Here is a 26,979-nt window from a genome sequence, read left to right as displayed (position 1 = left end):
GAATTAGTCTCTTTCTGATCGATTCACCTGCATTTCCTGTGGTGTTGGGGCGTCCCTGGTTGGCCGATCATGACCCCACTATTTTGTGGAAACGGGGCTCTCAAGGGATGGTCATGTCAGTGATCAGGGAGGTGTGTAGGTGTTTCCATAGGTGCAACTACGGGGGAGAGTCCAAACCAGGTCTCCACCATGCACATCCCCCCTGAATATACCGATTTGGCTCTCGCCTTCTGTAAAAAGAAGGCGACTCAATTACCACCCCATCGACGGGGGGATTGTGCGATAAATCTCATGGTAGACGCAGCACTTCCCAGGAGTCACGTTTATCCAATGTCACAGGAGGAGACGGCGGCTATGGAAACTCATGTCTCCAAATCTCTGGGACAGGGATACATTTGGCCTTCCACTTCACCTGCCTCCTCGAGGTTATTTTTTGTGAAGAAGAAGGATGGAGGTTTACGCCCGTGTGTTGACTATCGAGGTATAAATCAGATCACAGTGAGGTACAGTTACCCGCTGCCTCTCATAGCCACAGCGCGGGTCCGCGCTGCTTCACAAAATTGGATCTCAGGAGCGCTTACAACCTGGTGCGTATCCGGGAGGGGGGGGGATGAGTGGAAGACGGCATTTAGTACCACCTCTGGGCACTATGAGTACCTTGTCATGCCGTACGGGTTGATGAATGCTCCATCAGTCTTTCAATCCTTTGTAGACGAGATTTTCAGGGACCTGCACGGGCAGGGTGTAGTGGTGTATATCGATGACATTCTAATATACTCCGCTACACGCACTGAGCATGTGTCCCTGGTGCGCAAGGTGCTTGGTCGACTGTTAGAGCATGACCTGTATATAGATGACATTCTAATATACTCCACTAAACGCGCCGAGCATGTGTCCCTGATGAGCAAGGTGCTTGGTCGACTGTTAGAGCATGACCTGTACGTCAAGGCTGAGAAATGTCTGTTCTTCCAACAGTCCGTCTCCTTCCTAGGGTACCGCCTGTCCACGACAGGAGTGGAGATGGAGAAGGATCGCTTTTCAGCCATGCATGTAATTGGCCGACTCCAACCACGGTAAAGAAGGTGCAGCGGTTTTTAGGGTTTGCCAACTACTACCGGAGGTTTATCCAGGGCTTTGGTCAGGTAGCGGCTCCCATTACCTCTTTTATAAAGGGCGGACCGGTACGACTGCAGTGGTCAGCTGGGGCGGACAGGGCTTTTGGTCACCTGAAGGTTCTGTTTACCTTGGCTCCCGTGCTGGATCATCCTGATCCCTCTTTGGCATTTATAGTAGAGGTGGACGCGTCCGAGGCTGGGATAGGAGCTGTGCTGTCTCAGAGCTCGGTGCGCTACCAAAGCTCCGCCCCTGTGCTATTTTGAAGAAGCTCAGCCCGGCGGAGCGAAACTATGATGTGGGGGACCGGGAGCTGTTGGCTGTTGTCAAGGCTCTGAAGGCATGGCGGCATTGGCTTGAGGGTGCTAAACACCCTTTTCTCATCTGGACTGACCACCGCAATCTGGAGTACATCCGGGCGGCGAGGAGACTGAACCCTCGTCAGGCAAGGTGGGCCATGTTTTTCACCCATTTTGTTTTCACCCTTTCCTACAGACCAGGTTCCCAGAATGCTAAGGAAGACGCACTGTCCCGGATGTATGACATTACCATGTGAAAATACCAACAAACACTTCTACTTTAGTCAACTTTACTCTAACATGTAAAAATTCCTTACATTTCTTACAAAATAATAAGATTTTTTATTGTTAGATTAATAATTTGATTAATTAGATTAATCAAAGATACTGTATACAGTGCCTTCAGAAAGTAATCATACCCCTTGATTTATTCCACATTTTGTTGTGTTACAGCCTGAATTTGAAAGGGATTACATTTTTTTTCTTGACGCATCTACATACAATAACACATAATGAAAGTGAAAAACCTGCTTTTAGACATTTTTGCAAATGTATTGAAAATGAAATACAGAAGTATGTCATTTATGAAAGTATTCACACCCCTGAGTCAATACATGTTAGAATGACATTTGGCAGCGATTACAGATGTGCATTATTTGTGGGTAAGTCTCTAAGAGCTTTGCACAACTAGACTGTAAAATATTAGCACAATATTATTTTTATAATTCTTCAAGACCTGTCAAGTTGGTTGTTGATCATTGCTCGACAGCCATTTTCAAGTCTTGCCATAGATTTTCAAGACGATAAATTGTTTTTGTTGGTTTTTTTAACCTCTTTTAGTGGTATCTAATTGGTAGTTACAGTGTTGTCTCATCGCTGCAACTCCCGTACAGACTCGGGGGAGGCCGAGAGCTGAAGGTCGAGAGCAGTGCGTCCTCCAAAACACAACCCAACCAAGCCGCACTGCTTCTTGATACAATGACCACTCAACCCAGAAGCCAGCTGCACCAATGTGTCGGAGAAAACACTTTACACCGGGCAACTGTGTCAGCATGCACTGCACCCGGCCCGCCACAGGGGTCCCTAGTGCACGATGGGACAGGGACATCCCTACCAGCCATACCCTCCCCTAACCCAGACAACGCTGGGCCAATTGTGCACCACCCCATGGGTCTCCTGATCGCAGTCGGCTGCGACAGAGCTTGGACTCAAACCCAGAATCTCTAATGGCACAGCTAGCACTGCAAGGCAGTGCCTTAGACCACTGCGCCACTCGGGAGGCCCAGATTTGCAAGCCAATTTAAATCGAAACTTTAGGCCACTCAGGAACATTCAACGTTGTCTTGGTATTGTCCTGCTGAAAGGTGAATTTGTCTCCCAGTGTCTGCTAGAAAGCAGACTGAAGCAGGTTTTCCTCAATGATTTTGCCTGTGCTTAACTCTATTCCATTTATTTTTATCCTAAAGAAAACTCTGGTCCTTGCTGATGACAAGCATACCCATAGTGGCGCAGCAGTCTAAGGCACTGCATCTCAGTGCTAGAGGGGTCACTACAAACCCTGGATCAATTCCAGGCTGTATAACAACTGGTTGTGATTGGGAGTCCCACAGGGAATTGGCCCAGCGTCTTCCGGGTTAGGGTTTGACTGGGGTAAGCCGCCATAAATAAGAATTTGTTCTTAAACTGACTTATCTAGTTAAATAAAGGTTAAATAAATAACATGATGCAGTCAACACCATGCTGGAAAACATGGCTTGCCATAAGAAAATGGTTGAAGACATTTCAGCTTTTCATTTTTTATTAATTTATAACATTTTCTGAAAACATCGTTCCGCTCACTTTGACATTGAGGTAGTGTGTATAGGCCAGTGACACAAAATCGCTATTTAATATTTTTTTTAAATTCAGGCTGTAACAACAAAATGTGGGAAAAGTCCAGGGGTGTAAAACTTTCTGAAGGCACTGTAGAACTAAGAACAAGATCATAATTATCTTGTGGTGACTGAAATATGTAGCCTATAGTATGGTGAGTAGCCTAGATAGCTAATGGGATTGTATTTTTCTTCTATTTTTAACATTATAAGTAACATAAGTAACAATGGAAATCGAACAACTCGTCTTCATCGGTTTCATTCTTGTAAGCATTTTAACATCCTGGAGTCAGACTTTGTGGGAATCAGATGAGCGACATGCGTTTATTTGATCTAGCGATCCATGAATGATTTGGTTATTTATTAGCTATAATTAAACCAACCTATATTAATGCGAAGTGGTACTTGGTTGTCTCATTCAAACTGTTTGCCCTTACTCATAGTTACTTATCTTAACCCAAAATATGTTTACTTCTATATCGGCATTGTTTTTAAAATGGCATGTAGACAAACAAATTGACACGTCTTTATTTTAGATTTTTACTTTCAAAATACACACGTTTTTTTTTTAAATGTCTGATTTAAGAATAACTTCAACCCTGTTACTTTCTTTGGCATCCTAGGCACTTACTATAGTCATTTATTTATTTAACTTTACATAGCCTTGGAGTTCACCTTTCTGGTATTTTGTACCGGTTTCCATCTCCATACAAAGTTATGGTATTCAAGCTATGGAAGATGAAAAAACATTGAATAATAATAATCATAATAGGACTTACATGGCACCTTTCTAGACACCTAAAGCTATTATCTAAAGTGTAAGGGGAAACTCACCACCCATACCCCACTTACAGTACATATTCTAATTAGATTTATTTTAATGGCCCATCCACCTCCCTCTTCGAAGGGCAAAAGTCACTTTAATTTACAGATATGTTGGTACATATACACTATTCATACACTTTACATACATGGTACTTTTATACACAGTATTACATTATGCTGGGATACAGTTTGATCTACTGTACACATTACACATCAAATGGTACTCATCATTATATACTCTGGCATTAAGTGCCATGGGATCTTTAGTGACCACAGAGTTAGGACACCCGTTTAAAGACCAATCTTCATCAGTTTCATTGAGGAACATAACATTGTTAGTCAGTACTTCAACATTATTGAAATGAAATGAATGTTGTAAAAGTGTATGGTATAAATTCCAGTGATCCGCCTTTGAACTTACTGCCTTCTTGTTCATTTCAGCAACATATTTCTCTTGCTTTTGTTTGTCTGTCTTTCCTCTGGTGCCATCTTTGTTCTATTGAGGATAAGTTTGGCTCTTTTTACAGACCCAGATCTTATCAACTCGTTCCTTTAAAACAACACATCTTTAGACTAATTTCGTTAATTTGAGTCAGTAATTGTCACGCCCTGACCTTAGAGATCCTTTAAATTCTCAATTTGGTAGGTCAGGGGCTGACTAGGGTGGGAAATCTATGTTTATATTTCTTTGTTGCCCGAGTATGGTTCCCAATCAGAGGCAGCTGTCTATCGTTGTCTCTGATTGGGGATCATACTTAGGCAGCCCTTTTTCCCACCTTCTGTTGTGGGATCTTGTCTTTGTTTGGTTGCATGCATTTTTGCTGGTTCACATTTCAATCAAATATGATGAACTCAAATCACGCTGCGCCTTGGTCTACCCTTAACGACGAACGTTACAGTAATGCCCAGAGCATGCAGGATCCCCTACCGGTGAAAGATTAACTGAAAACTTGAGATAGCCATGATTCTACGAGCCTCTCGTTCACATTTAATTCTCCATAGGGGGCTTATTGGAGCTGTCATTTGTGACAGACTTGTAAACGTGTGCTTTAAACAATATAGGCATACAAATAATATTATTTCTTGATACATTTGAAACGAGGTCTAACTGTGGCCACTACCGGACTAGATTGTGAACGACTCTTGGTGGAATGCATTGCTTGACTGGCGTGACGGTGATGATAAGCATAGTAATTCGCAAACTGTAGCCCCTCAAACGATTCATTCTCAAATTCGATTGGTTCTACAAAGCTGTGTCCATCATAACATTCAATAATCAATTAATTGCAGTCATTCTTGCACCATGTGATCAATTACGAGTTTTAAACATGTATTTTTCTTCTGTATGCTCATGATCTATATTCCTGCACTCATATGACAGACAGTTGGTGGTTGGAGCACTACTCTGGAACCGCTGAGCCGGAAGAGCGTGTATTAATCCTGGTGTAGGGCTCATTGCGGCCAACACCAGCAGGTTAAACGAACGACTAAAGTAGATGAGTCACTCAGAAAAACTAATCATGACTCTTGAGTCTGTAAAAAGAGTAGTTAAGAAACAATGTTTAATGGTTAAATTAATTGACCCATTGTCAAATGCACCATTAAATTGTTTAACAATTGATTATTTTTTTATGTGAACAGTTCGTGAACCCAGTTTAACCATTGGGCCTGGGCAGGAGACACCAGAGCCCTTTATTGTAGAGCTGTGTCAACGAGGTGGTCGGAGTTCAATTGGATAACACTTATCATGTGGTTTGTGCAGGCATTATGGTGTGTTGGGATGCTATCAGAAATGTTTACATTTGCAACAAGCATGGTTACAATAATTAATTGTTAAACCCCTGTAATTACAGACTGCAATGAATTATTAAAATGTATTACAATATGTGTAATTACACTGTAACAAGGGCCCGTTACAATTAAATATTACCTACAGTAATTGTATAGTCTATGTTTACTGAAGACAGGGCAATACGAACCACATAGCAAAGGATCCTTATCTTTTTTAAATAATGTGATCATTGCAGCGATGAGACACTGGAAGGACTCTCTGGTGATCATTGCCTTGAGCGGGTTTAGTAGCTTTTCTGCAAAATAGTAATAGAATTACACTGGGAATCCATCCATGCCTGCTGATTTTGTCCTTTGTAGTTATTTAACAGCCTGAGGAATTGAATCAGTTGTTATGCTTTTCTAGTGATTTTGTCTCATCATCTAACAATGTAGGTAACTCAATGTTAATCAATCAAATCTCAGTCTCCTCCTTAGAACCTTTATTTTCTGATTGGTACAACTTGTACTAAAAAGCTTTGAAGACCGAGTTGATGGGGTTCTATGGGGTCTGCGTTATCTTCTCCTTGTTCCACATACAGATTTTTGGATATTAATATATCTCTTTCCACTGACTGTGTATTGATCGAGTTGCATTTCAGTTTGAGAAAGTCCAATTGGTATCTGGACTTTTGTGTTTCTAGATTCTACATTTCTAATTCCAGGAAGTCCAGCTCCTTGTTTGTTTCCTTTCTTTTAGCTGTGGAAAATGATGCAATATATGCCCTCTAAGGAATGATTTCAATGTATCCCAGATAATAAGTAGGCACATATTATCCCCCATGTTAGTCAATATAATATCACCCACCCATTTTTGTCAAAAAAATTGTTTAACCAGGTAGGCAAGTTGAGAACAAGTTCTCATTTACAACTGCGACCTGGCCAAGATAAAGCAAAGCAGTTCGATACATACAACAACACAGAGTTACACATGGAGTAAAACTAACATACAGTCAATAATACAGTAGAAAAATAAGTCTATATACGATGAGAGCAAATGAGGTGAGTTAAGGGAGGTAAAGGCAAGAAAAAGGCCATGGTGGCGAAGTAAATACAATATAGCGTGTAAAACACTGGAACGGTAGATTTGCAGTGGAAGAATGTGCAAAGTAGAAATAGAAATAATGGGGTGCAAAGGAGCTAAATAACTAAATAAATACTTACAGTAGGGGAAGAGGTAGTTGTTTGGGCTAAATTATAGATGGGTTATGTACAGGTGCAGTAATCTGTGAGCTGCTCTGACAGCTGGTGCTTAAAGCTATTGAGGGAGATAAATGTTTCCAGTTTCAGAGATTTTTGTAGTTCGTTCCAGTCATTGGCAGCAGAGAACTGGAAGGAGAGGCGGCCAAAGGAAAAATTGGTTTTGGGGGTGACCAGAGAGATATACCTGCTGGGGCGCATGCTACAGGTGGGTGCTGCTATGGTGAACAGCGAGCTGAGATAAGGGGGGACTTTATCTTGTAGATGACCTGGAGCCAGTGGGTTTGTCGACGAGTATGAAGCGAGGGCAATATTAAGACCAGTGTATGTAAAAACCCCTGTATTGATGTTTCCCCATAATTCAATACCATTTCCTTGATAAAGTACAGAGTATTCAGAAAGTATTCAGACTCCTTCACTCTTTTCACATTTTCTTACATTACAGCCTTATTCTATGGGTTAAATAGTATTTTCACTCATCAATCTACACACAATACCCCATAGTGACAAAGCAAACATGTATTTTTTTGTTTTGCAAATGTATGTTATTTTTTATTTAGCTTCCAGGAATTGTGTACAGATCCTTGCAACATGGGGCCGTGCATCATCATGCTGAAACGTGATGGCGGGGAGTGAATGGCATGACAATGCATATCAGGAACTCCCCACGATATCTCTGTGCATTCACATTGCCATCGATAAAATGCAATTGTGTTTGCTGTCCATGGCTTAACCTCACTGCCACCATAGGGCACTCTGTTCACAATCAGCAAACCGCTCGCCAGCACAGTACCATACACACTGTCTGCCATCTGCCCAGTACAGTTGAAACCTGGATTAATCCGTGAAGAGAGCACTTCTCCAACGTGCCAGTCGGATACGACGGCGAACTGCAGTCAGGTCAAGACCCTGAGGACGACGAGCACGCAGATGACCTTCCCTCTGACAGTGCAGAAATTCTTCGGTTGTGCAACCCACAGTTTCATCAGCTGTCCGAGTCGGGTCTCAGACGATCCTGCAGGTGAAGTAGCCAGATGTGGAGATCCTGGGCTGGCGTGGTTACACGTGGTCTGCAGTTGAGAGGCCGGTTGGATGTACTGCCAAATTCTCTAAAACAATGTTAGAGGCAGCTAATGGTAGAGAAATTAACATTAAATGATCTGGCAACAGCTCTGGTAGACATTCTTGCAGTCAGCATACCAAATGCTCTGGTAGACATTCTTGCAGTCAGCATACCAAATGCTCTGGTAGACATTCCTGCAGTCAGCATGCCAAATGCTCTGGTAGACATTCTTGCAGTCAGCATGCCAAATGCTTGGTCCCTCAAAACTTGAGACATCTGTGGCATTGTGTTGTGTGACATAATTGCACATTTTAGAGTGGCCTTTTATTGTCCCCAACATACGTTCCACCTGTGTAATGATTATGCGGTTTAATCAGCTTCTTGATATGCCACACGTGTCAGGTGGATGGATTATCTTGGCAAAGGAGAAATTCTCACTAACAGGGATGTAAACAACATGTATCATGAGCTGAAATAAAATATCCCAGAAATGTTCCATACTCACAAAAAGGTTATTTCTCAGAATGTTTATACGCACATTTAGAGAAATAACCTTTTTATATAAAACCTTGATTCTTGCAATTCAGGCATTTGGAATATCATGCTAAAACATACATTCCTTGCCCTAAGCCTTTTCCCATAAAATAAAATTCCATTGGCTGGGTCTGTCATGAATCCATCATAACATATGCTTGTCCCTGCTTCAAGGGTCAGCTAATTTCCATGAAACGATTAGCCTCTTTTACTGTTTTCTTCCACTTCAGTAGTGTAGCCCGGGTATATAGGCCAAGTTTTCATTTTTTCTCACCAGCGTCAGATTGTCCTTGTTTTGTCAGAAGCTCAGAAACCTTGACGAGATGATGAGGCCCCTTGGCCGGGCACCTGACTCCCGTCTAGGGCCAAGTTGATGGGTGACTTTAATGGTGAATGTGTCTTTGATGTTCTCGGCACCCACCATCTTAGCGATTGCATTCTCCAGACACACTTCAGCGCCATCTGCCATGTCACAGCCATCTGCCGTTTCAAAGCAAATGATTGTTATTATTATTATTCTCCTTTTAGTTCTGAGAATGTTTCTTTGTGCCTTTCAATTGTTTTACGTAAAGAAGCAATGTCCACCTCTTTCTGACCCACTCTAGTTTCTTCTTTTAGCTTTTTGTTTATAGAAATGATATCTTGTCTGATGCTTGTGACATCGTTGCCAATCTTCTCAACTTTAGCTGTTAGAGCCTTATTTCCTGCACAAACCTCAGAATAGTTGACAGGTCTTCAGTCTTTTCCTTCATACTTGCATTGGTGGGTTGTATCTCCTTTGCTCAGTCAATAGTTTGGTTAGTGTCCCTTGCCGGCTGGGCTTGCAGCTTCGATTAGTAGCTTTTTCAGTCTGTCGTTCTGCTTTCATCCCTGTAGAATCAGCCATAGCCGTAGGGGCAAATGGCAGAATTAATGCTGTTGAATAATAATATTTTCTTATTAAGTGAGCTTTGCAGTTTATCCAACCGGATCATGGTAGCGAACTTGCATGTGGCCTCCATAAAAGAAATCATTCAGAAACACTTTCACCTCTGTCTTGTTTTTAGTTGTTCATCTAGAAATATTGTGGATTCAAAATTAGCAACATCAGATGCTTTTTTTGTTTCCAGAACGGCCACACCACAGCTTGCCATTACACTAAATGGCGTGAAGTCGCCACAGATGGCGAGCCAGACTTTCTTACATACTGGATTTACCTCAGAATTATCCATGACTACTTTTTTTATTTATCCATTTCTAAAAACAAGTTGTTTTGATCGATTGTGATGAGAGATGAGGCAAAAAGAGACACCACTGACTACACTCATATTTTTTCAGATCAAAGTAAATCACATCTGTGACAATCCCGCAACACGCCACAGCAGCTGCTGTCTTCTGTGTGTTTGAAGCCAGCAGTGTACTGCCATGATGCTGGTCTCTCTCTGCAGAGGGAGGCTTATACAGCAGCATGCCAACTCTAGGGCGCATCAGGATCCACAGAAATGAACCGGGTGTAATGACCTGTTCTTTTTAATTAGCTGGGAATACAGTCTTCATTAACCACTTGGGCACAGCCTGCCTTCATTTGAGATACCTGCTTCCACGATGACGGTGACTGGCCTTCCACAGGGATATACAACACAGCTAAAATACATACTGTATGTGTCAAGCAGCACTGCTTCAAGCATTTACGGAGTAAACAAATATATATTTCTGTGTTGACTTTATTTCAGCTCCACACACTGCAGGTGTTTAGGTAGTATTTTATTCTCAGTGTGGCAGTGTTTGCATGCACTTTGGTACATCTTGAATGGTAAAAATGGGGTTTCATCTTGTTTCAAAAGAATGTGTTCCCTTTTTAGAGAACATTGGAGCTCTGTGTGCCTGAGAGGAATAAAGAGAGCGACAGGAACAAAACCTGGGAATAAAACTGCAATAGTGGGTGTGTCAATCCAGCTAGCTGCTCATGCCTGATTGGAGTGGACAGAAGCTTCGTCAGCTCTATATGGTTACTGACTGCTGAACACTCAAGCTACAATGGAAAAAATCTAATGTAATATGGATTGCTTGTGCTCATTCAGGGAGAAAGGAACCGACTCCTTTATCATGTAAGACATAAGAGCTGAGTAACCTTGGTGAACTCAAGCACACAATGTTTTACTTGGCATGCTTGTGTGACCCTTGCAGCCAATTCAGCAAGCACGCTGGGCTGAAGGGGGGAATCTGGACACTTAGTTTTTCAAAAGCATGATTTGAATGGAGTCTCTCCTTCTCTCTCAAACTACACTATGATTCAAATCCCATGGCACTTTAATGCCGCCTGTTTTCTGCAGTATTTCAGACCTATGGCTGTAACCTGGTCTTTCTGGCAGAATCGTGATGATCTATGTGGAGGGATGAGGGAATGAAGCCAAACCCTGACCAGGCAGGTTGCCCTGTGTAATTGCCATCCATCCCCTCAATGCACAGAGTCATCTGAGAAGTGTAGTCTCCGCACATTAGGCGCGGGGCCTTAACCGAGCCAGACAGACAGGGAGGAGCCACTAACACCCAGGGGCCACACAGGACTCCAGAGGCACAGCGGGTCAACAGGAAGGCTGAGGCTTGGACAGGGAGCACCGGGGCTTAACTGACCTCCAGTCTGCGGTAAGCAGTATGGACAGGGCCCTAAATCAAGATACTGTGGGGATTTGCACCACTGTCATGCTGCTCTTGTTACCTGGCAAACCTGCGGAGACAGCTAGGGTCAGTCAAAGGTACCCCTCACAGTGACAGTTTGTCCCCGAGACCTGGCTCGACCTCATCTGCCAAGCTCCTGATAGGACATTTGAGAGCTGGAAATTGGTTGTGGCAGGCTTCTATTCCGTCCCTTCGTTGCACCAAAGCTTCCAAAGCTTTGCATTTTGTCTGTATGGGAGGATTCTTGCAGGGCTAGAGAGAACTACTGGATTTGTGAGTTCAGTGCCACATTAAGTGTCTATTCTGTAAAAATATTTTTTTTTAAAGCAAAATGATTGCTTCTCATCCGTCTGTGGGAAGAAGCACAAAACATTGTGCTTAATTCACCTCAGAAGATTTACTAATTTCCTCCAACAGCTCCTTCTCCAGCGTGACAATGTGCACTGAGTGTCTTTAATAATGTCTTGATGTTTAAGCTTCATGTCTCTCATACACTGAGTGTACAAAACATTAAGGGCACCTGCTCTTTCCATGACATAGACTGATCAGGTGAAAGCTATGATCCCTTACTGATGCCACTTGTTAAATACACTTCAATCCATGTAGGTGAAGGGGAGGAGACAGGTTAAATAAGGTTTGAACATGTGTGCATTCAGAGGTTAAATGGACAAGACAAAATATTTAAGTGCCTGTGAATGGGACATGGTAGTAGGTGCCAGGCGCACCGGATTGGGTCAAGAACTGCAACATTCAACATTCACTCAACATTTTACCGTGTGTATCAAGAATGGTCCACCACCCAAAGAACATCCCGCCAACTTAACACAAACAAGGGCCAGCATCCCTGTAGAATGCTTTGGACACCTTGTAGAGTCCATGCACTGACGAATTGCGGCTGTTCTGCAACTCAATGATCTCTCCGTTCATCTTTCCCTCGATCCTGATTAGTCTTCCACTACCTGCCGCTGAAAAACATCCCCACAGCATGATGTTGCCACCCCCATGCTTCACCGTAGGGCTGGTGCCAGGTTTCCTCCAGACATGACACTTGGCATTTAGGCCAAAGAGTTCAATCTTGGTTTCATCAGACCAGAGAATCTTGTTTCTCAGGGTCTGAGAGTCCTTTAGGTGCCTTTTGACAAACTGCTAGCGGGCTGTCATATGCCTTTTACTGAGGAGTGGCTTCCGTCTGGCCACTCTACCATAAAGACCTGATTAGTGGAGTGCTGCAGAGATGATTGTCCTTCTGAAAGGTTCTCCTATCTCCCCAGAGCAACTCTGAAGCTCTGTCAGAGTGGCCATCGGGTTCTTGGTCACCTCCCTGACCAAGGCCCGTCTCCCCCGATTGCTCAGTTTGGCCGGGCAGCCAGCTCTAGGATGAGTCTTGGAGGTTCCAAACTTCTTCCATTTAAGAATGATGGAGGCCAATGTGTTCTTGGTACCCTGACACAATCCTGTCTCGATGCTCTACGGACAATTCCTTCAACTTCATGGCTTGGTTTTTGCTCTGACATGCACTGTCAACTGTGGGATGTTATGTAGACAGGTGTGTGCCTTTCCCAATCATGTCCAATCAATTGAATTGACCACAGGTGGACTCCAATCAAGCTTTAGAAACATTTCAAGGATGATCAATGAAAACAGGATGCACCTGAGCTCAATATTGAGTCTCATAGCAAAGGGTCTGAATACTTATGTAAATAAGGTATTTCTGTTTTTTATTTTTAATACATTTTCAAAAATTCTAAAGACCTGTTTTTGCTTTGTCATTATGGGGTATTGTGTTTAGATTGCTGAGGAAGAAAAATAAATGTAATCAATTTCAGAATAAGGCTGTAACGTAACAAAAAATATGGAAAAAGTCAAGGGGTCTGAATACTTTCCGAATGCAATGGAGGTCGGGTTACCTCTGTTTCTCTCCAAAGTAGTTTTACACTGTTATTACATGAGATGAAGTCATGCTTTCCCCAAAAAATAGTTAGGGTACGTCAATGCCAGTGGAGAAAAGTAAACAGTTTGGGGCAGGAGTCAGGGGGAGAACAGAACATGAAAAAGCTTCAATCACTGATTACAGAAGCGGAGCTTCTCTTTTTTCTTGACAGACGGCTCCTTTTCCAGACACTGTTTTGGAAGATTGCTCCCCGCACACACTCTTTTATCAAAGCTTTCCAGGCCTATTTCGATAGCTTTACCAGTATCCTGCAGCTTGTATTCGGGCTCATCAAACCGTCCTCCCATCCAGCGCTCCCTTTGATACTCTGTGCTGTTGACATTTAAACACATTCCTACATTCTCTGTTTCGCACAGAAACAGAGAACCCACACAGCTCGCATACACAAGTTAAGATATTTCACGTCCAGAAAATCTAAATGACCTTGTTTTTTGTATTACTCTAAATGAAGCTCGTTGTTTCAGACTACAGAGACGGTAGCAACTTTATATAAGTGATGGTTTTCCCTCTGTCTTTGTGAGTTGTGACCATTTGTTTGGGCATTCATTCAACCAAAACAACCTTAAATGATGCCCGGGACACTACTACGGTGAAGTAAAAAGTCAGCAATCATAATAGATACTAATGAAAAAGTCCCATCATGAAGAAAGCAAGTGAAGGATATAGAAACTGCAGTTGGATTGAATTCAGTTGTAAAGACTAGATAATTAATTTAAAGCCATTGCTACTTTTATCGTCAATCACACAACATAATGAGTTTTTCTCAATGCCTGCCACTAATTGAAAATGTGACCAAGACAAAATACCATCAGTTAAGGTAATTGATTAGCCGTGGCATTAGCAGAAGAAACGCATCTCATCAAAGACTGAGTTCTATCCTAGGTCACATTTTTCAGATAATGGTGGAGAAAACATTGACCGAATGACCCTGATGCGGCAATTGTTTTTGCATGAATTTAAATGAAAACACTTTGTACAAAAAGTAAGTGTCTTTACCATATCTAATGAACAAGAGATTTATCATTTGTCAACCCCACTGAAAACACATTTTTCTACTACTCTACTTTATCTACTTTTTGGGGCCAAAAATGTTTTGTTGTAATAAATGTAATATATCCAATATAATCTTAAATACACTTTACACTGAAGTCTTGTCACCTGCTGGCTTTCCTCATTTTGAAGTAGGTACCATGCCTGTGGAAGATGAATAGATACATGTCTGTGAGTGTATACCATTATTTGTTCAATTGCATACACGTGTTCATGCTTAAAATACCTCTTAAGAATCGGCTCCTTTTTTTCAAATTTCACCTAAAATGACATACCCAAATATAACTGCCTGTAGCTCAGGCCCTCAAGCAAAGATATGCATATTATTGGTACCATTTGAAAGTAAACACTTTGAAGTTTGTAGAAATGTGAAAGGAATGTAGGAGAATAGAACAAATTAGATCTGGGAAAAGATAATACAAAGAAAAAAACTACCTTTTTTGTACCATCATCTTTGAAATGCAAGACAAAGGTCATAATGTATTATTCCAGCCCAGGTGCAATTTAGATATTGGCCACTAAATGGCAGCAGTGTATGTGCAAATTTTAGTCTGATCCAATGAACCATTGCATTTCTGTTCAAAATCTTGTATCAAGACTGCCCAAATCTTCCTAATTTATTAATAACTTTTCATGTTCAAAACTGTGCACTCTCCTCAAACAATAGCATGTTATTCTTTAACTGTAATAGCTACTGTAAATTGGACAGCGCAGATAGATTCACAATAATTAAGGTTTCTGACAATTTCAGATATGTCTATGTCCTGGGAAATGTTCTTGTTACTTACAACCTCAAGCTAATCGCATTAGCCCACATTAGCTCAACTGTCCCGCAGGGGACCCACCGATCCTGAAGAAGTTTTAAATCAGCTTCCTGGAAAATTACATTTTTGAGGGCGACAATTTATTCTCTTTTCCTTTATGCAATACTAAACAAAACAGGTAGGCATGAGTGGAAACCATAGAGAAAGGGTGTTTTCTATCTATACAGCATGTGATTTCTATGTTAAGACAACACATATTAGCCCTTGAAAGGAAATGCTTGTTATTTAAAAATAAAAATGCTATCATGGGAAAGTAGAATGTTCCTTTGGCCTTCACATGAAAATCCTTCTCACCACGTTCTATTCTTTTCTTCACAAACTTTTATCATACCATATTTTCTCAATGTTTAATGATAACCAAAAGGATCACCCTATGACTCATACTGTGAATTGCCTACAACTTTCTAACCTGAGAGGACCTCTCAGCATTTCAACAGCTTGGGACTAAGGTTCTATCTGGAAAAAGATGATTCTGAGATAATTGGCTTTAATGTTCCGAACCCTCATTGGACTGGATGTCAGCTATTTTTTTATCTTGTATTCTTTTGAACATGAATTTGGGTATTTAAGTACTATGTAGCTAGAGAACATTGAACAGAACAAGGATATAACCATAAATCAATTCTGATAAAAATACAGAGAGAACCATAGTCCCTCCCAAGCTCTCTCGATCTGTACTTTGTCTATTTCAGCACCCCGGCCAGCGCCCATCAGCTCAGTGATTTCCCTCATATTACATTGACTGTCATCACTTTCCCACACTTGCCTGGTATAGGTCAATGCTATGAGCACCTGGCTTTAAAGTACGATTCCCCAGAATATTCCCTTATTGGTGTGTTGCTATTCCATCCACTCTCATAATTCTCATCCACCCTAATTAGCTAGTCACAGGACTGGGGTTTATGTGATGAGGTAATTAGTGGCAACCTGAAGAGTTCTTAATCTGTGTGGGTATTTTCTGTGTGGAGGTTGGATTGGGTGGGGCAGGGCAGGGAGCAGGGAGCAGGGCGTATGATTCGCTGCTCAAACCAAGGTCTAAACTGGGATAAAATGGTCCTGCTCTCATTGCTGCTCAAGATCTAGCCTTTGAAGACTTGTAGCTTGAAAGAGAAAGTGAGAGAGTGAGAGAGTGTGAAAGAAACAGAGAATGGGACAGAAAACAGAAGTAGAATGCTGCTTGCTGTGTCAGTCTTTCAATTAAACAAAGCATCTGAAACTAAACATTTACATTTACATTTACATTTAAGTCATTTAGCAGACGCTCTTATCCAGAGCGACTTACAAATTGGTGCATTCACCTTATGACATCCAGTGGAACAGTAGTGCATCTAAATCTTTTAAGGGGGTGAGAGGGATTACTTTATCCTATCCTAGGTATTCCTTAAAGAGGTGGGGTTTCAGGTGTCTCCGGAAGGTGGTGATTGACTCCGCTGTCCTGGCGTCGTGAGTAACAGTAATGACTACATTGGAAAAAAACGTCTCAATTGACTCCTCGTGGAGTTTTAAAGCAAAGTCAAGTTAGCCAACACTACTACAAGTGAAAACATGCCGTTTTTTTCTGTGCTACAAAGCACAAGGAAATCATGAATCTCTGTTGCAGCTCTTCTTGTTGCTACTGTTTTCTTTGTGTGAATGTGTGTTAGTTCCCATGTTTCCACACTCAAAACAAGCTAATCTTTCTGGCATCATTAACCAAATCAAAAAGAACAGTTTAAGCTGTGTGTTATATCAGACTGCCGTTGTTGACACATCTTCAATGTAGGAAGCACATGAGGCCCCAGCGGGCTCTCATTCAAGCAGCGTGATCTCCTCTCTACAAACACAAATTAACCCATCTAATTAAGCACAAACAATACAGATTAATTAGGACTTAGACAAGGACTTCAGAAAAGAAATCACATCAAAGTCACAGTTGAGATCAATTATTTGAAACTCAAGCTATGTGCTCTGTCTGTACCCATTCCAATATGTTACTGTATGTTACTATATTGCAAGTAATATATAACAATAAATATAAACTCAGCAAAAAAAAGAAACGTCCTCTCACTGTCAACTACGTTTATTTTCAGAAAACTTAACGTGTAAATATTTGTATGAACATAACAAGATTCAACAACTGAGACATAAACTGAACAAGTTCCACAGACATGTGACTAACAGAAATGGAATAATGTGTCCATGAACAAAGGGGGGCTCAAAATAAAAAATAACAGTCAGTATCTGGTGTGGCCACCAGCTGCATTAAGTACTGCAGTGCATCTCCTCCTCATGGACTGCACCATATTTGCCAGTTCTTGCTGTGAGATGTTACCCCACTCTTCCACCAAGGCACCTGCAAGTTCACAGACATTTGTGAAAGATCTGGGCTCTTTCCTGGCCTTGGCAGAACACTGACATTCCTGTCTTGCAGGAAATCATGCACAGAACGAGCAGTATGGCTGGTGGTATTGTCATGCTGGAGGGTCATGTCAGGATGAGCCTGCAGGAAGGGTACCACATGAGGAGGGAGGATGTCTTCCCTGTAACGCACAGCGTTGACATTGCCTGAAATGACAACAAGCTCAGTCTGATGATGCTATGACACATCGCCCCATCCTGTACCTGTCCCGCAGGTGTTATGTTCGGATGTACCGATCCTGTGCAGGTGTTACACGTGGTCTGCCACTACGAGGATGATCAGCTGTCCGTCCTGTCTCCCTGTAGAGCTGTCTTAGGCATATCACTGTACGGACATTGCAATTTATTGCCCTGGCCACATCTGCAGTCCTCATGCCTCCTTGCAGCATGCCTAAGGCACTTTCACACAGATGAGCAGGGACCCTGGGTATCTTTCCTTTGGTGTTTTTCAGAGTCAGTAGAAAGGCATCTTTAGTGTTCTAAGTTTTCATCATTGTGACCTTAATTGCCTACCGTCTGTAAGCTGTTAGTGTCTTAACGACCATTCCAGAGGTGCATGTTCATTGATTGTTTATGGTTCATTGAACAAGCATGGAAAAGAGTGTTTAAACCCTTTACAATGAAGATATGTTATTTGGATTTTTACAAATTATCTTTGAAAGACAGGGTCCTGAAAAAGGGACTTTTCTTTTTTTGCTGAGATTATGTAATTTAACAGCCAATTTTATCCAAAGACACTTACCATCTGAGCTACTGAGAACCAAAAACACACACACACAGGTGTTGGTCACATTACCAAGACAGGCAGACAATGTTAATGACAGATCTATGGTGAGTGACAGTATAGGGGACAGGATGTATGCATAACCCTCATGTCTGCTCATCAATGATATTAGCCGTCATATCTGAGCTATATCAAGTCTTAGCGCTGTGTCAAGTCATATCAACTTACGGTAAATGATGGACTGTTTTTTTCAAAAATTATTTTCACATGATGTTGTTAAACCCCTTGTTGATGTTGGCCAGGCGACCCATTTATCAATAGGCCATCAATGCCTGCTGCTTTCCTGATGTTGATTATCTTCAACTACACAGTATGTCTTTCTCTCTGACCGTTAAGGGTTTCGCCCTGTTGTAACAACTGGTTCAGCACATTCTGCTCGGCTGAGAAGGCCGTGTCAAATTTAGCATAAAACTCATTCAGCTCATTTGCAAATGTTGCGTTGTCTTCACATGAAATGTTCTTTGTTCATGCCCCATTCTCTCTGTCCAGCAACATGTCCACCCCCTGCCATGCACTTTGCAGGTCATTTTCTCTGAACTTGCTCTCTATTTTCTGTTTGTAGTCCTCTTTATGCTCCCCCCACAACTCATGTCTGGTCTGGCTTGTTATTGCTATTGACTTGTGGAACAATGGCACTGTATTAGTACTTTAAGTCATTTCATCATAACACAATCAGAGACTGTGTGAGGATACATATTCAATGTGATGATGGCCCTGACTTTGGCTCGGTGTCCATCCCATTCCAAGCATCTCCACATGGGCTGGTGATCGGAGATGGAGAGGGTTCCCTAGAACCAGAGCTTTGGCAACTTTACCCTCTCTCTTCCCTCCCCTGCCATAGCCAGATTAATTAGGCTGCCTACTCGGTCTCATTAGATGCTGATTAGCACCGGGATCTTGTCCCTTTATGTCCAGCGAGAGGCCTTGGCTGTCTTTCTGTCATCACATAATGCATTAATAGGGTTGGAGAGGGGAAGCTGGCGCGACAGAGAGTCTCCTAATACCCCTTCATTGGTGACTGGAGGGTGTATGGGCAGCACATTTGTCTGTGGTCCATTGTAGGAAATGGATTAGCTCTACAGGCCACGCTTTTCCATAAACCTGGCTGGAAACAACCCGATTATAAACAAATCTATGACATTTAAACTGCACTGTCCAACAAAAATAGCTGGTGAAGAAAGATATTCAGAAACAATCAGTGGAGACTGGTGACTTGAACAAATTGAGGAGGAAGTGAGACCCATGGTATAGAGATGACAAAATTGTCACAGACTAATTATTTTAACCTAAAGCATTTAATAAAGACATTTATAGTCAAATATTATGAGACATTGGAAAGGGCAACTTACAGTGTTGGGAAGGGATCACAGGGGGGATTGAATGGTTTGAGGCTTGAGTTGATGTGTTCAGAGGCTTGATTTCAGTGCAGGACAGGGTTTGAGGTCTTCATGGGCTTCAGTGCACGACAGGTTCATCATTGATGGCGTTGGAGAAGAGCTCAACTCTTCCACAATAACACAACACAGTTAGACAAAAGAGCTAAGAATGAGTTAGTCCGAGCGAGGATTAAAATAACACTGATGTGTAGTAATGTGATTGTATTTGTGTATGTGATTGGCCCTACATACAGCAATGAGAGAAAATCGAGATGTCTACTCACAGTGCTTGGAGAGGAAACATTCAATGTACCAGAGGATGAGGGGGCACATGAGACGTGGATTCAGTTCTTGTCAGGAGAGAGTTGACAAGGGTAGTATAGTGGACATGACCTCTTAAATTGGGGAACAGGAAGGGAATTCGCTGCAAATACAAATAGCAGATACATTCCATTACAGCAGCGTCATGGTAGGTTTGGGCAACAAGTTCCTCCATGAAGTTAAACTCAGACGTCTCAGAATTCAAGTCAAACAGACTGCGCATCTCGCACACTGGACATATCAAAGTAGCCCAAGACACATTCCTGAATCATCCACATACCTGACGATAAACCCACAACTCACGCTTCGATCACACCGACAGCGTCATTGCGCAAAATAGTACACAGCATAATCTGGATATGTATGCAACAAAAGTTCAACATTCACCTTCTGCTACCATTTCTGTCATACAGTTTGACGCACACGGTAGATACATCCAACGTCTGCACCCAACGCACTGCTACTGCCTCTGCACGCAATGCTGCAAGGCAAACGCAGCGTTTCATTGGAAATGAATGTCATTCTGGTCACCAAAATGTCACCAAAATGCAATGACTCTGTCGGTGTGATCGAAGCGTAAGAGCAGACTGGTGGCACCATAGGTCCCAAAAAGTGGTGGGGCAATTTCTTCCCCCTGGGGCCCAGAGTTTTTCCTCATTTGGAACCTAAGCAGGAAAACTCCGGACCCTATAGGGTATGAGAGTGATTCATTAGTTGTAAAAAGGTTTTATACAGGCTGGGACCAGTTTTTTTAAATCAGGTTACATTGTTTAAGGATCGGACCCTAAAATGACATATCCAAATCTAACTGCCTGTAGCTCAGGACCTGAAGCAAGGATATGCATATTCTTGATACCATTTGAAATGAAACACTTTGAAGTTTGTGGAAATGTGAAATTAAAGGAGAATATAATACATTAGATAAGGTAAAATATCATACAAAGAAGAAAACAAAAAAACACGTTATTTTTTGTTCCTTCATCTTTGAAATGAAAGTGAAAAAAAAAAAGTAATATTCCAAGTTAGGCGCAATTTAGATTTTGGTCACTAGATGGCAGCAGTGTATGTTTTAGAAATCAAATCTCATTTTATTGGTCACATACACATGGTTAGCAGATGTTAATGCGAGTGTAGCGAAATGCTTGTGCTTCTAGTTCCGACCGTGCAGTAATATCTAACAATTCCACAACAACTACCTTATACACACAAGTGTAAAGGAATTAATAAGAGTATGTACATATGAAATTATGGATGAGTGACAGCCGTGTGGAATAGGCAAGATGCAGTAGATGGTATAGAGTACAGTATATACATATGAAATGAGTAATGTAGGCTATGTTTAAAGTGACTAGTGATCCATTTATTACATCCAATTTTTTATTATTAAAGTGGCTAGAGATTTGAGTCAGTATGTTGGCAGCAACCACTCAATGTTAGTGATGGCTGTTTAAAAGTCTGAAGGCCTTGAGATAGAAGCTGTTTTTCAATCTCTCAGTCCCAGCTTTGATGCACCTGAACTGACCTCACCTTCTGGATGATAGCGGGGTGAACAGGCAGTGGTTCGGGTGGATGTTGTCCTTGATGATCTTTTTGACCTTTCTGTGACATCGGGTGGTGTAGGTGTCCTGGAGGGCAGTAGTTTGCCCCCGGTGATGTGTTGTGCAGACCCTACTACCCTCTGGGGTGGACCATTTCAGTATGTCTGTGATGTGTACGCCGAGGAACGTTCCACCTTCTCCACTACTGTCCCATCGATGTGGATAGGGGGGTGCTCCCTCTGCTGTCTCCTGAAGTTCACGATCATCTCCTTTGTTTTGTTGAAGTTGAGTGTGAGGTTATTTTCCTGACACCACACTCCTAGGGCCCTCACCTCCTCCCTGTAGGCCATCTCGTCATTGTTGGTAATCAAGCCTAACACTGTAGTGTCGTCTGCAAACTTGATGATTGAGTTGGAGGCGTGCATGGCCACGTAGTTATGGGTGAACAGGGAGTACAAGAGAGGGCTGAGAACACACCTTTGTTGGGCTCCAGTGTTGAGGATTAGCGGGGTGGAGATGTTGTTTCCTACCCTCACCACCAGGGGTCGGCCCGTCAGAAAGTCCAGGACCCAGTTCCACAGAGCGGGTTTGGAGGGTTCTATGGTGTTAAATGCTAAGCTGTAATCAATGAACAGCATTCTTACATAGGTATTCCTCTTGTTCAGATGGGATAGGTCAGTGTGCAGTGTGATTGTGATTCCGTCGTCTGTGGATCTATTGGGGCGGTAAGCAAATTGTAGTGGGTCTAGGGTGTCAGGTAGGGTGGAGGTGATATGATGAGCACTTCTTGATGACGGAAGTGAGTGCTACGGGGCGAAAGTCATTCAGCTCAGTTACCTTAGCTTTCTTGGGAATAGGAACAATGGTGGCCCTCTTGAAGCATGTAGTAACAGCAGACTGTGATAGGGATTGATTGAATATGTCCATAAACACACCAGCCAGCTCATCTGCACATGCTCTGAGGACGTGGCTAGGGATGCCGTCTGGGCCGGCAGCCTTGCGAGGGTTAACACGTTTAAATGTTTTAGAAACGTTGGTCGCAGTGAAGGAGAGCCCACAGGTTTTGGGAGCGGGCTGTGTCAGTGGCACTGTATGGTCCTCAAAGCGAGCAAAGAAGTTGTTTAGTTTGTCTGGGAGCAAGATGTCGGTGTTCCCAACGGGCTGGTTTTCCTTTTTTTTTTTTATTTTTTTATTTATTTCACCTTTATTTAACCAGGTAGGCAAGTTGAGAACAAGTTGTCATTTACAACTGCGTCCTGGCCAAGATAAAGCAAAGCACTTCGACACATGTAACAACATCCGTGATTGACTGTAGACCCTGCCACATACGTCTCGTGTCTGAGCCGTTGAATTGCGAGTCTACTTTGTCTCTATACTGACGCTTAGCTTGTTTGATTGCCTTGCATAGGGAATAGCTACACTGTTTGTATTCTGTCATGTTTTCGGTCGCCTTGCCCTGATTAAAAGCAGTGGTTCGCTCTTTCAGTTTTGCACGAATGCTGACATCAATCCACGGTTTCTGGTTGGGGAAGGTTTTAATAGTCACAAAACTCGCTCACCGAATCAGCGTATACTTCAATGTTGTTGTCTGAGGCTATCCGGAACATATCCCAGTCCACGTGATCGAAGCAAACTTTAAGCGTGGAATCCGATTGGTCGGACCAGCGTTGAACAGACCTGAGCCCGGGCGTTTCTGTTTTAGTTTCTGTCTATAGGCTGGGAGCAACAAAATGGAGTCATGGTCAGATTTGCCAAATGGAGGGCGAGGGAGGGCTTTGTATGCGCCGCGGATGTTAGAGTAGCAATGATCCAGAATGCTACCAGACCTGGTCGTGCAGTCGATATGCTGATAAAATTTAAGGAGCCTTGTTTTCAGATTATCTTTGTTAAAATCCCCAGCTACAATAAATGCAGCCTCAGGATATGTGGTTTCCAGTTTACATAGAGTCCAATGAAGTTTTTTCAGGTCCGCCGTGGTGTCTGCTTGGGGGGGAATATACATGACTGTGATTATAATCGAAGAGAATTCTCTTGGTAGATTATGTGGTCGGCATTTAATTGTAAGGAATTCTAGGTCAGGTGAACAAAAGGACTTGAGTTCCTGTATGTTGTTGTGATCACACCACAATTCGTTAATCATAAGGCATACACCCCCGCCCTTCTTCTTACCAGAGAGATGTTTGTTTCTGTCGGCAAACCGGGTGGCTGTACTGACTCTAATAATATATCCCGAGTGAGCCATGTTTCCGTGAAAAACAGAATGCAACCCTTGCTCGAATTTCGTCTACCTCATTGTCAAGAGACTGGACATTGGCGAGTAGTATACTCAGGAGAGGTGAACGATGTGCCCGTCTACGGAGCCTGACCAGAAGACCGCTCCGTCTGCCCCTTCTGCAGCACCGTTGTTTTGGGTTGCCTACTGGGATCCGATCCATTGTCCTGGGTGGTGGTTCAAACAGAGGATCCGCTTCGGGAAAGTCGTATTCCTGTTCGTAATGTTGGTAAGCTGACGTTGGTCTTATATCCAATAGTTCTTCCCGGCTGTATGTAATAAGACTTAAGATTTCCTGGGGTAACAATGTAAGAAATAATACATAAAAAAATATAGATACTGCATAGTTCCCTAAGAACGCGAACCGAGGCGACCATCTCTGTTGGCGCCATGTCTGATTCAATGAACCATTGCATTTCTGTTCAAAATGTTGTATCAAGACAGCCCAAATGTGCCTATTTGGTTTATTAATACATTTTCAAGTTCAAGCTTTCTGCCCAAATTTAAGCTTTCTGCCCATGTCAGATATGTCTATGTCCTGGGAAATGTTCTTGTTGCTTACAACTTCATGCTAATCACATTAGCCTACGTTAGCTCAACCACCCCGCGGGGGGACACCGATCCAGTAGAGGTAAAAAAAAACTCCTGGTCCTTGGGAGGATGAAAACCCTGTCAAACTGCAGCAACCTTATACTTGTTCATATCAATTATATTTAGACTAGAATAACAGGGGGCTTTCCTCTACCCAGACACAGAGACAACATCTGAGGGACCATAGAACTCACAGTTTGTATCATTCAGGCCTATGAAACTTACATTTACTCACAGTGTTGACTGATTACTTCAAGTTAATACTTTTGGATTGAAAAGGTATCGGCAGCCTATCCAACCCAAGTTTGAATATAAACCCAAATTTAGCACATTCCCATTTTTTCTCAACAAATTGCCTAGAAATACACAACGTTACCAATTAGTTTATCCTGACCAGATGGACAGGGCACATAGGCTGTATGCAGCTGCTATTATTAGTGGCCTACAGTTGATCAGACTGAAAAATCATCTAATTTTCATCCCATACAACATGTCAGATCTCTAATGTTTAGGTGTAGCCTAAGCCGCTGCAATATGTATGTAAATAGTTTTTGCTTGTGTCTGTCAAGAGGGATTATATGTTATGACTTAAGCTAAATAAATACTGGAGGAAAGTGGAAAGCCTACTTGAGTGCCCCCCCCAAAAATGTGCTGTGTCAACCTCTTTTTAATCACACTTTTAATGGATGATGCGACATCCCAGAAAAGACTGTAGGAACTTCCATATGCTCCGCAAGTAAAGCTAACGTTAGCTAGCTATTTGATACTAAAGTTAGCAATGCAAGATTAAATCAATTGCACTAACACAACACAAAAAGTCATAAACCAAGATTTTTAAAAATAATCTACCTCTTCTGTCTCCTGTAGTTTGAAGAAACTCATTTGAATTGAATAATATCCTAAAAATGCTCACCAAGCTTCTCAACACATAATGCTCCATAATGCTCTGTGGCACAACCCCAATATACCATACTGGGTTTGTTCCTTGATCCTAATCCTATGATCAAATCAAATCAAACTTTATTTGCCACACGCGCCGAATACAACAAGTGTAGACTTGACAGTGAAATGCTTACTTACAAGCCTTTAACCAACAGTGTCAATTTAATTAACTAAGTCAATGTAAATTGTCCAGTGGTGATTTTTATGAATTGTTCAGCAGTCTTATGGCTTGGTTGTAGAAGCTGTTGAGGATTCTTTTGGTCCTAGACTTGGTCCTCCAGTACCGCTTGCCATGCGGTAGCAGAGAAAACAGTCTATAACTTGGGTGACGGGAGTCTCTGACAATTTTATGGGCTTTTGTCTGACACAGCCTATTATATAGGTCCTGGATGGCAGGAAGCTTGGCCCCAGTGATGTACTGGGCCATTCGCACTACCCTCTGCAGCGCCTTACGGTCAGATGCCGAACAGTTGCCGTACCAGGCGGTGATGCAACCGGTCAGGATGCTCTCGATGGTGCAGCTGTAGAACCCTCTTGTAGTGCCCTCTTCACGACTGTCTTGGTATGTTTGGACCATGATAGTTCGTTGGTGATGTGGACACCAAGGAACTTGAAACTCTCAACCCTATGATTGGATGGACAACATTTCAGTTAATATTGAAAAAGCTTTGGTTGGAGGACGTCCTCCGGAAGTGGCCATAATGACAATGTAGGTCTATGGAAGAGGGTAAGGCCTACGAGCCTCCTAGGTTTTGTATTGAAGTCAATGTACCCAGAGGAGGACAGGAAATAGCTGTCCTCCGGTCCGGCTTCACCATGGTGCTAGCCTAGAGTGTGTTGTTCAGACTACTGTAGAACTTCATTGCAAAACTGCGTGTTTTAATCAGGTGTTTGTTGACTATAGTTTTATCAAAAAAAATAATTATATTTAATTCTCTCTCTCTCAGAATGTAATTAGCAGGAGATCAACAGCTGTGAATCACTTCTGCACTGCACTAATCAACCAGAGGAGGATTAGAAGAGGGAGTAGTGGGAGAGCCCAGCTTTAGGGCTACAGAAAGGAGTCTACAGCGTATTTGTTACCACACGCATTACACTGAAAGTAGTACAGAGAGTCAATGAGTTGTAATGTTGAAATCCCATTATAGGTTAACAGAGAGAGAGAAAACAACAGATTATCCTTTTGCATGACATAGAGCGACATGAAGAAAACGATTGGTGCTGCTGATTAAGAAGAGACGGGTGTTTAGATTGCTTGTGGGGATATTACAGGATTTTCTATGGAACTGTACAGTTGGAGTCGGAAAGAAGGCAATTCTAGGAACAGCTGTCTGACTTCACATGTCTTAATGTTTTACTCAATGAGAAGAGGAATGAATACAAGACCAGCCAGTAAACTGGCACAGAGGATTCATAAATGACTTTAGGTATTCCAGGGAAACGTGTGAATAGAGAACAAATGGAATCTTCCTATTCAGAGACAGATTGAGTGACGACCCTCCGGCTACACAGCTGCAGACTAGAGCACCTGCAGAGGACT

This window comes from Oncorhynchus nerka, linkage group LG23 (genome assembly GCF_034236695.1).
Source record: "Oncorhynchus nerka isolate Pitt River linkage group LG23, Oner_Uvic_2.0, whole genome shotgun sequence".
NCBI classification, from domain to species: domain Eukaryota; kingdom Metazoa; phylum Chordata; class Actinopteri; order Salmoniformes; family Salmonidae; genus Oncorhynchus; species Oncorhynchus nerka.
The sequence above is the reverse complement of the archived record's forward strand: the minus strand, read 5'-3'. Positions refer to the sequence as shown.